Source organism: Macrobrachium nipponense, chromosome 16 (assembly GCF_015104395.2).
Source record: "Macrobrachium nipponense isolate FS-2020 chromosome 16, ASM1510439v2, whole genome shotgun sequence".
NCBI lineage: Eukaryota > Metazoa > Arthropoda > Malacostraca > Decapoda > Palaemonidae > Macrobrachium > Macrobrachium nipponense.
In genome coordinates, this window is record NC_087209.1 from 9,011,367 (window position 1) to 9,023,866 (window position 12,500).

The following is a 12,500-nucleotide window of genomic DNA, read 5'->3' on the forward strand; positions in this document are numbered from 1 at the left end:
GAGAGCAATGTTCTTTCCAAATCTCTCTCTCTCTCTCTCTCTCTCTCTCTCTCTCTCTCTCTCTCTCTCTCTCTCTCTCACTCTCTCTTTTACTAGGACGGTTCATCTCTTTGATCAAGTCTTGGAAAAGGTAAGCAGGTATTATTAATTAGTTAATTGATCGATTGGCGTCAGCAATGTTCTTTTCAAATGTATCTCTCTCTCTCTCTCTCTCACACATACACACACAATGATCATCGAAGCAGAGAGAGATAAATAAAAGAACAATCGTTGATATTACAGTTTGATAGTAAGAAAAATACGAAGCTATCTTTTGTACGACAAACTGACAGAACTTGCTCCTATTTTGAATGTCTGTGTCGGTAATAGTGAGGAGGTTCATATATCTATGTAATTATGTGATAATTAGCTCAGAATTATTCTTACATTCTTGATAGTCAGGAGGTTCATATCTCTATCTGATCATGTCATAAAAAGCTCAGAATTATTCTTGCATTCTTAACCCAAGCATGATGAACCTAAGAATAATTTGGAGCTACTTATGGCAAGATTAGATGGGAATATAAAGATTCCGACTGATACCAACAGACATTCCAGTTAGGAAAGAGTTCTGTCAGGCAGTTCATCCGATTTTTTTTTAATCTGGGCTAAAGGAAGAGGTCGGGAGGAACATAGAAATGAAAAAAGAGAATCCATTGTGGACGTTTGTATTGCAGTTCAGCTGACTGACACCGTAGAGGAATTAAAAACGGGAATGAGTAGATTCCTGTCAGGCGTTTCATTCCATTTTTTAAATCTGGAGCTCATTCCCTTTTTGAAGTCTGGAGTTCATTCCCTTTTTTAAATCTGGAGTTCATCCCCTTTCTGAAATCTGGAACTTATTCCCATTTTGAAATCTGGAATTCATGCCCCTTTTTGAAATATGGAGTTCATTCCCTTTTTGAAATCGGGCATTCATTCCCTTTTTGGAATCTGGAATTCATTCCCCTTTTTGAAATCTAAAGTTCATTCCCTCTTTGAAATCTTGAATTCATTCCCCTTTTTGAAATCTGGAGTTCATTCCCTTTTTTGAAATCTGGAGTTCAGTCCCTTTTTGAAATCTGGAATTCATTCCACTTTTTGAAATCTGGAATTCATTCCCCTTTTTTAAATTGAAGTTCATTCCCTTTTAGAAATCTGGAATTCATTCCCTTTTTGAAATCTGGAGTTCATTCTCTTCTTGAAATCTGGAGTTTATTCCCTTTTTGAAATCTGGAATTCATTCCACTTTTTGAAATCTGGAGTTCATTTCCTTTTTGAAATCTGGAATTCATTCCCTTTTTGAAATCTGGAGTTCATTCCCATTTTGAAATCTGGAATTCATTCGCTTTTTGAAATCTGGAGCTCATTCCCTTTTTGAAATCTGGAGCTCATTCCTTTTTAGAAATCTGGAGTTCATTCCTTTTTTGAAATCTGGAAATACATTACCCTTTTTGAAATCTGTAATTCATTCCCTTTTTTAAATCTGGAGTTCATTCCCAATTCTTTTTGAATTTTTCTGATTGATTCCCGTTTTGAAATCTGGAGTTCATTCCCTTTCTGAAATCTGGAGTTCATTCCTTTTTTGAAATCTGGAATTCATTACCCTTTTTGAAATCTGGAATTCATTCCCTTTTTGAAATCTGGAGTTCATTCCCTTTTTGGAATCTGGAATTGATTCCCGTTTTGAAATCTGGAATTCATTCCCCTTTTTGAAATCTGGAGTTCATTCCCCTTTTTGAAATCTGGAGTTCATTCCCTTTTTGAAATCTGGAATTCATTACCCTTTTTGAAATCTGGAATTCATTCCGTTTTTGAAATCTGGAGTTCATTCCCTTTTTGGAATCTGGAATTGATTCCCGTTTTGAAATCTGGAGTTCATTCCCTTTCTGAATTCTGGAGTTCATTCCCGTTTTGAAATCTGGAGTTCATTTCCCTTTTTGAAATCTGGAGTTCATTTCCTTTTTGAAATCTGGAGTTCATTCCCTTTTTGAAATCTGAAGTTCATTCCCTTTTTGAAATCTGGAATTCATTCCCCTTTTTGAAATCTGGAGTTCATTTCCCTTTTTGAAATCTGGAGTTCATTCCCTTTTTGAAATCTGAAATTCATTACCTTTTTGAAATGTGGAGTTCAATTCCTTTTTGGAATCAGGGCCAAGGAATTAGGTCACGAGAGGAATAAAAATGAAAAGGAAAGAATTCACTGTGAACATTTATGTTACAGTCCTGTCTGGGGGGAAAATTAGAAGGGTGATTATAATAACAATACTTTCAACAAACGCACAGACCCACACGCACACACACACGTTCAATTACGTGTTTCAACCTCGTAATTACATGTTTAGAGATGAATTAGGTAAGGGGAAACAAAGTCGAAACATGCGGTCAGAAGGGGCCGGATAGATTGGTGTATAAACCTTTGAACCCACGTAAATATATAGTTGTAATAAACTTCAGCTGTTGCTTGTGGGGAAAGGGAAGAGGTCAGGAGACTGGGGATTTGAATATTAAAACAATAAAATAGTTTTGTTTTGGTAAATATGGCAGAATTAGAAAGAATGCATGAGGCTGTCCAAGGCGACACTTGAAGATAGAATTTGCTTATGATGTTCATCTGTGAATTCAAGTTTACTTATAATTATGTTTGACGTTTTCACATGGATTTGAAAGCACGATTACTGGGTATTCAAAAAATAAATTTTTATCTAAAATTTGGGTAGTAAATCGACCGATATCTACTGGAACACTTTGTTTTCACGGAATTTTGTTGGTGCCTCGTATTTCTCAATTCGTATGTTTTGTTGACGGATGTAGGTCAACAATATACGTTTTTTTTTGGCAATAATTCTTGATGATATTCAATAATTTCAATAAACGTTCGATTTCCCTATAACTCTCTGATTACCTGCAATAATTTTAATGGACATTTATTTCGCAATAATTCTCGATTATCAGCTATAATTTAAATGACGTTTTACAATAATTTTAATTGAGTTTTTTTTACAATAATCCTTTAGGATCTGCAATAATTAGAAGAACGTCTTGCAATTATTCTTTTAACAATACTTCCCGATTATCTGCATTAATTTCAAATAGACGTTTTATTTCGCAACAATTCTCGATTATCAGTAATAATTTCAACGACGTTTTACAATAATTCTAATTGAGTTTTTTTTACAATAATCCTTGATGATCAGCAATAATTAGAATAAATGTCTTGCAATTATTCTTTTAACAATACTTCTCGATTATCTGCAATAATTTCAATGACGTCTTACAATAATTTTAATTGACGTTTTATTTCACAGTAATCCTTGATGATCTGCAATGATTAGAACAAACGTCTTGCAATAATTTTTTAAACAATACTTCTCGAATATCTGTAATAATTTCAAATAGACGTTTTATTTCTCAATACAGAGACTGAGAAAACGAAAGAAAAAATTGACGTCTTCCAACCTTTCAAAAAAGAAAAATATTAATTTCCTTTTAAAAAATGGAGAGCGCTTTTAAGCGAACAGGATGTGACTAAAAAAAATCTCTCCATATTTTAAAAATCTTATTAAAACGGAGAGTGAGGCCTGAACTCTCGAGAGAATGAAAAGAGAGAGAGAGAGAGAGAGAGAGAGAGAGAGAGAGAGAGAGAGAGAGAGAGAGAGAGAGGAAATTGGTGGATACTTATTAACTATTTTCCAGAGACCTGACAAAAAAACAAAAAGGAAAAAAGGAAAATTTGTGGCTATTTACACATTACCAAATTTGACCAAAAGTCACATAATGATTCTGAATTATGAAACAAATGTATATATAATATATATATATATATATATATATATATATATATATATATACATATATATACAAATATATATATATATATATATCTATATATATATAATATATATATATAACATATATACAAATATATATATATATATATATATATATATATATATATATATATTATATGTATATATGTATATATACACACACTAAATATGCGTGTGTGTGCGCGCGCGCACGTGCGCTGGCGTACGTTCCGAAGGAGGGGTGAGGAGACTGCGGCGATACTATGGGAAGGAATTTAATCACATAAGGCGCGAAAATACTTTTCGTCACTCGCTTAGAAAGTTCTCCCGGAAAAATTCTGTAGCGGAGTCTTGTAGGAATGTGTAGTGCTCATTATTCCTACAGTGCACACACACACACACACACACACACAAGGATGACTATGGGTACGTTTGTAAGTATGTGTGAAGCAGGTATAATTCCCTCTCAGGAGTACAGTAGTGCAGATGTAGGAAGGCGATAATGCACTTATACAAAATATAAGTAAAATATTAAAATGCAAAAACTCAAACTATATGAATTACCCAAAGGAACACTAAACATTGTGTCAGGGTGACCCAGTGGTATATTGTCGTGGCCACGACGAAATATTAAAATATTAAAACGGGATTCTACCAGTCTTTTCTTGTTCGGTTCAATAAATAAGGATTTCTTGTTTATTTTTGGGTGACCCATTTTTGGCCCCCATGTGGTTCACCTAGCACGTTCAATGTTTTGAATTTCAGTTTATATATTGTCATTATTAGAGGCTTTCTTGTCTTATTTAGTTTTGGGTGAACCCCCTTTTTGATTTTCAGTTTATATATTGTTTTCGAATAACCCGTCACCCCGTAGGGGGGTAGTCCCGTCAGTGCACCTCACGCTGCGCACTGTAGGCATTATTACTTAAGAATTTTTGCAGCGTCCCTTCGGCCTCTAGCTGCAACCTCTTTAATTCCTTTTACTGTAACTCCGTATTTCTCTACCATCTCACTTTCCTCAACCCTGTTCTAGCTGCTATTTCGACGCTATTTTCAGCGAATGACCTCATAGGTCCCAGCGCATTGGCCTTTTGGTCTAAATGATATATTTCACCTTCAGTTCCAATTACAAATCGAACTGTATTATCATAACTCAAGCAGCCCCTTTTCATTTGTTTTACTGTACCTCCTGTCATATTTCTCTCTCTTCAACCTCTCCTATGTTAGTATATCATAGTTTAACCAGACCATTGAGCTTATTAACAGCTCTCCTAGGGCTGCTGGCCCGAAGGATTAGGGATTTCTACGGGGTTAGGAACCTATTGGTTTACCCAGCAACGGGACCTACAGCTTATAGTGGGTTCCGAACTACATTATACCGAGAAATTAATTTCTAATCACCAGAAACAAAGTCCTCTGATTCCACGTTGGCAGAAGGGAGATTCAAACTCGGGAGCACGTAAACCACTCGTCCATCGAGGAACTTGAACCTCTCCTCACAGCTGTTTCATAGTGCTGAATGACTTCATAGGTCCCAGCGCTTGTTGGCCTTTGGCCTGAATTTTATATTCCATTCCAATTACCAGGTCTTTGTGCGTCTTTTTTAATCGCTAAGAGAAAATAAAACAGAAAATTAACCAGTTCTTTATTTGTCTGAACTGTTTTTAATCGATAATAAAAAATGAAACAGAAAATTAAAGTATGAAACAACGAAAATTTGAGGAAAAAATCTCGGTCGGGAACAATCAGTTTATCTGCGTCTTAACTGGATTTTTTGTGGCCAAGAGCAAAAACTAAAGAGCAAATGAAAGTATGAAACAACTGCAGTCTGGGAAAAATCTTGGATGGGTCAAGTTTAATGATGAATATTTAGTTTTCGTAAGAGGATTTGTGGATACGTTCGAATTGCAGTTCCTGGGAATTACTCCTCGTAAGCGTATTTAGAAAAAAAAAATATTACGTCATGCAAAAACCTTAATCTGGGAATTAAACGTATTAATAGTTTTTTTGGAAATAGAGTATGTAGTATATTTTCGCACAAGGTTATCATTATACGTTTCAATGAGGAGGCATCAGACAGAAAGTAATTAGAGTGGGAATCCACCGTCGTTATCACAGAAGAAAAATAAAGTGATTCTTTAGATTCGCAGTATAATGAACACTCATTAGAAGCTACATCGTTAAATCCTTTACATTTCAATTCCTTCGGCCCGTAGCTGCAGCCCCTTTCATTCCTTTTACTGTACCTCCCTTCATATTCTCTGGATTTTCCCCTCCGACTCCCTCCCCCTCCCCGCACCTTCTACTAGTTAATTCATAGTGGCACTACAAAAGGTTTTCCTACTATTACACCTTGAAAACATTTTTGAAGTCAGTTTTCGTTTCAGCGCTGAATGACCTCATAGGTCCCAGTGCTTGGCCTTTGGACTGAGTTCTGTATTCTGTTTTATTCTTTTTGTTTTCATTGTATTTTTCTCATACGAGTTATTCTAACTGTTTGGTTGAGCTAATTCAGATACAACTGATCTAAATCATTGCTGAGGCAATCTACTCTTAATATTATCTCATTGAGATACTTTTCATTTGCATTGTACTTTTTATTTTACGAGTCAGTACTCTTAACTGGTTGCTTAGTTTAGTTTAGTTAAGATTAAAGTGGTCTTATGCCAGCACCTGCACTTACCCAAAGGTGAGTGTAGTCAAGCATTCAAGGGGGTATGAGGCCTGGTTTGAACCCCTGGGTTCTGTGCAACCTACAGAGACGTCGATGACGAACATAAACTTTTATATTTTGAGGAAATCTCAAAGAATGTTATACAAGTTAGTGAGACCTCATAGAATTGAATTCAGTCAGGTTTCAAGAGAGAGAGAGAGAGAGAGAGAGAGAGAGAGAGAGAGAGAGAGAGAGAGAGAGAGAGAGAGAGACCTTGTTGCAGGAAACAGCATTGTGACTAAGTACTTGTAAGCAGCTTTCCCAACATTCAACCCCAACCTCCTACAGAGGACGAGGAGTCTGTCATAAGAGGTTTGCCAAAGTCGCGAAAAAGATAAAGACTGACTCTTTCTCTCCTCTCGACTTTCCCAGCAGTGTTATGTATAATTGAAAGTATACTTGTATATAGTTGAAAGCATACTTAAAAGTATATTCATGTATAGTTCAGAGCATACCTAAAATAAGACAACGACACTGAATCTTTCTCTCCCCTCGAATTTCCCAGCAATGTTATGTATATTTGAAAGTATATTCATAGATATTTTTTATGTATATTCATGAATATTTGAATGTATTTTCACGTCTGTAAAAGTATATTCATGTATAGTTGAATGTGTATTCGTGTATATTTGAGAAAATATTCATGTATATTTGAAAGTATATGCATGCATATTTGAAAATATACTCATATATAGTTTAATATATATATATATATATATATATATATATATATATATATATATATATGTTATATCTATATATATATATATATAGTATATATATATATATATATATATATATATATATATATATCATATAGATATAGATATATACATATATATATATAATATATATATATATATATTATATATATATAGACATATATATATATATATATATATATATATTATCATATACCTATATACTATATATATATATGTATCATATCTTATATATATATATCTATATATATATATATATATATATATACGGTATATATATATATGTATATCTATATGTATATTATATATATTATATATATATATATATATATTATATATATATAATATATATATTATATATATATAATGTATCCTGACCATATAATTGAGAAAGCAATTCAAAAGCAAACGTAATTTTCTACCGACCCCCTAAAGACAAGACCAGAGACACACCCAACAATAAAATAAAAATTCCCCACCTGGAGACGATTAAGAGAGTAACTCACACCCTTGGGAAATCCAACCCTTTTGCATTTAACCTACCCCAAATACCTTAGCCAAATCCCTGATTAACGTCCAACAAAAGACATCGCCCAAAGACTCTGGGGTATATGAGATCCCATGCCAGGACTGTGACCAATCTTACATCGGATTTACAGGTAAATCACTTCCCCAGAGATTAATACAACACAAACGGTCAGTTAGGTATGGACAACAGAACTCGCTATTTTCAACCATATAAATGAACATAACCATAGAATAAACTGGAATATGTCACGTGTAATTTATAGCAGCAACTGCCGGTACAAGAGTCAAATGATGGAATCGGCCTTATAAAAGAGAAGCAGGTAATGAACATCTCAAAAGGGAATTGGACATCGGACATCGTCGACGCAGTGTTCATTCAACCATCGCTTAAGAAGATTAAAGGAAGATTATCAGCGGGGGTGACCTAAATTGGCTTACTTGTGGACGAATCTCTTGGTATAAAATACCACCTTTTCTGTAAACTTTTCTCATTCATATACCTGAAGAGAAGACAGCAGTCTCTGAAATATAGTACTTTTTCTCTCTACATTTTGTGGTGTTTTTTTATGGGCTCCTTTTATTAGATATATATATAATATATATATATATATATATATATATATATATATATATATATATATATATATATCAGGCAGTAGGGATTGGGAGACGGCTATATAGACCACGAGTGTTGCAAGAAATACTACATATAGACGGGGCCGCCAGCCTTTGGAAATGGGAAAATCAGAGTAAAAGTGATTGCAGCGGTTGTGTGTGTTTGTGTGTGTGTATGTATGTGTGAGAGAGAGAGAGAATATCCCTGTGACCTTTTGTAGGTATTCCGGCCTTTTCATTGATACATGCATGATCTAATATTCGCTCGGTGGGTCGCCAATTCAAGTTTCATGGTTCAATTCAAAAGGGCCCGAGTCGTAAATGTACCGACCGGTTTGTTGTTCCGTGTGTTCCACATTCGTTTAGTGCTGTCATGTATAGATATACATTCGTGTGATTACGTATTTATAGTAGATTATATTATATATATATATATAATATATATATATATATATATATATATAATATTATATATATATATATATATATATATATATATATATATATTATATATATATATTTAATATAATATATATAATTATATTAATATGTTTAATAATATATATATATATTTATCTATATATATAAATATATATATTAATATATTTATATAATAAATTATAATAATATAAATATAATATAATATATATAATATATATAGATATGTATATATATATAATTATATTATACTATATAATTATTATATAATGTATTATAGATATAAAATATATCTAATTATATTATTATATATTTAATATATATTTATTTATTAAATATTTATATATTATAATTATATAATTATATATATATCGATATATAAATTATTATTATATATATATATATATATTAATATTATATATAATAGTATATATATATTATAATATATATCTATATATATATATATAATATATATTTATCTATATATATATATAATAATATTATAGTATTTTATATATATATATATTACCTTCATACATCCTTAAATCCAGGTTAGAAAGGAACTACTTTCGTAGTGTACTCTACATTTTAGGACTGAAAAAAAAAATAGAATATATATACTCCGAAAGTACTACTTGTTCCAAGTCCCTGTTTCACACACGTTTCCTTTCTACGTGGATATATATAGCTATATATATATATATATATATATATATTAATATAGATATATTATATTATATATATATATATATATGTATATATATATATATAATATAGTATATAATACACATTCACCAGGCGAAGTCAAAGACATTCGGAAAACGATCCTGTTTGCCAGTATATTAAAGATCATTAAAAATACATTATATATAGAAATTCAGTTGTATTCCACATAGGAAAACGAAAATGGTTTATCTCAGAAAATGCCCAACAGTTTCGTCCTCCAGTGGACCTCTTCTTGGAGCGTTTATTAATAAACGCTCCATGAAGTGGTCCATTGGAGGAACGAAACTGTTGGGCATTTTCTGAGATAAACCATTTTCATTTTCCTATGTGGAATACAAATGAATTACCATATCTTCGTGCCTAAGAAGATTACCAGTATTATATATAGTGAATAAAAAATATATATTCCAAGTTCTTACTGGCCACGAATGCGTCCACCGTCAAACTCTGCAGTAAGAAAGAGCAAAAAGTCTGGTTTTTCTCTGCCGATGCAAAGCGGATAACAGCTTTTAACATCGGGGGACATGAATTATGTAGGTGGCGATTTCCCCGCTCCCCCTCCCCCACCCTTCCCCTCCCCCTCCCCCTCCCCCTCCCCTCCTTCTTCCTCCTTTCCCCACCCTCTCCCTCAAGTCTGCGAAAGCAGCATTTCGCGTGATTTTTGCATAATGGAAGTCCCGATTCCCGAAGAGGTCTTATCAGGGAGACCGCTGGAACAATGCTTCCAAAGGAGTCTCTGATCGGGTCATCAAAGTTGTACCTACTACGATTGGGAGGGTACGCGTCTTGTGTGACATGCACTTATTAGAACATTTTAGTTTTTCTTTTAGTAATTTCATATTCAATGAACACTGCTTGGTGGTAAAAATAATGTTTGATGGGTGGAATATCTCGTCGTGAAATAATTTACACGGTCGGCATGATCAGGTTAGGTGCCACAAACGAATCTATTTTCGCTTAAAATAATTGCATTTTATGTCAGGGTATCCGATAGATTATTTAGTTTTCAGTTACGAAGAGGATAGTATTCCTTGTGTCTTTTGTGATGATGATGATGATGATGATGATGATGATGATGATGATGATGGTGATTATTATTATTATTATTGTTATTATTATCATCCACAAGTGTAACGCTGCTGAAGTAGACATTACTTTTAATAAAGTATGCTTGAGAGAGGTTCTGCTTCCTAAGTACACTATTTTATTATTATTATTATTATTATTATTATTATTATTATCATTATTATTATCATTATTATTATTATTATTATTATTATATTTATTTATTTTTTTTGGTCTATCTATTCGACTGGGTGGTACTTAAAGTGTGTGTGTGTGTGTGTGTGTGTGTGGGGGGGGGGGTGGGGGGGGGGGGGGGGGGGGGGGGGGGGGGGGGGGGCCGGTTCGGGTTGCATCCTGCCTCCTTAGGAGTCCACTTTCTCACTATGTGCGCTGTTTCTAGGAGCACACTCTTCTGCATGATTCCTGGAGCTACTTCAGCCTCTAGTGTTTCCAGATTCCCTTTCAGGGATCTTATTATTATATTATTATTATTGTTCTAAAGGGTCCACAATAATACAAAGTGTAAAAAGTCCGTGTATAATTTTGCACTTTGTATTATTGTGGACCCTTTAGAACATTACATATACTCTCGTGATAGAGAGTTTTTCCCTATTATTATTATTATTATTATTATTTTTTTTTTTTTTTTTTTTTTTTTTTTTTTTTTTTTTTTTTTTTTTGCTCTATCACAGTCCTCCAATTCGACTGGGTGGTATTTATAGTGTGGGGTTCCGGGTTGCATCCTGCCTCCTTAGGAGTCCATCACTCTTCTTACTATGTGTGCCGTTTCTAGGATCACACTCTTCTGCATGAGGCCCGGAGCTACTTCAGCCTCTAGTTTTTCTAGATTCCTTTTCAGGGATCTTGGGATCGTGCCTAGTGCTCCTATGATTATGGGTACGATTTCCAATGGCATATCCCATATCCTTCTTTATTTCTATTTTCAGATCTTGATACTTATCCATTTTTCCCTCTCTTTCTCTTCAACTCTGGTGTCCCATGGTATTGCGACATCAATGAGTGATACTTTCTTCTTGACCTTGTCAATCAACGTCACGTCTGGTCTGTTTGCACGTATCACCCTATCTGTTATGATACCATAGTCCCAGAGGATCTTTGCGTGATCGTTTTCTATCACTCCTTCAGGTTGGTGCTTGTACCACTTATTACTGCAAGGTAGCTGATGTTTCTTGCACAGGCTCCAGTGGAGGGCTTTTGCTACTGAATCATGCCTCTTTTGTAACTGGTTCTGTGCAAGTGCCGGGCATTCACTTGCTATGTGGTTTATGGTTTCACTTTTCGTATTGCACTTCCTACATATGGGAGAGATGTTATTTCCGTCTATCGTACTTTGAACATATCTGGTTCTTAGGGCCTGATCTTGTGCCGCTGTTTATCATTCCTTCAGTTTCCTTCTTTAGCTCTCCCCTCTGTAGCCATTGCCAATTGTCATCGCTGGCTAGTTCTTTAGTCTGTCTCATGTATTGTCCATGCATTGGTTTGTTGTGCCAGTCATCTGTTCTTTCTGTCTTTCTGTGTCTCTGTATATTTCTGGGTTCTTCGTCCTTTTATTAGTCCTTCTTCCCATGCACTCTTTAGCCACTCGTCTTCACTGGTTTTCAGATATTGCCCCAGTGCTCTGTTTTCGATGTTGACGCAGTCCTCTATACTGAGTAGTCCTCTCCCTCCTTCCTTTCGTGTTATGTATAGTCTGTCCCGTATTTGCTCTTGGGTGTAGTGCTTTGTGTATTGTCCATATGTTCCCTGGTTTTCTGATCTATGCTGCGGAGTTCTGGCCTTGTCCATTTCCCCCACTATTCCCTGCGCTGTATCTGATTACTGGCACTGCCCATGTGTTTTATGGCT

The 12,500-nt window shown here is 34.2% G+C and overlaps 1 protein-coding gene across 1 annotated transcript in view; it reads right to left on the bottom strand.

The window, feature by feature from the left end:
- Window positions 1-12,500, bottom strand: part of LOC135195573 (dipeptidase 1-like) — a 388,301-nt gene that overhangs the window by 115,275 nt on the left and 260,526 nt on the right. The window lies entirely within an intron of this gene.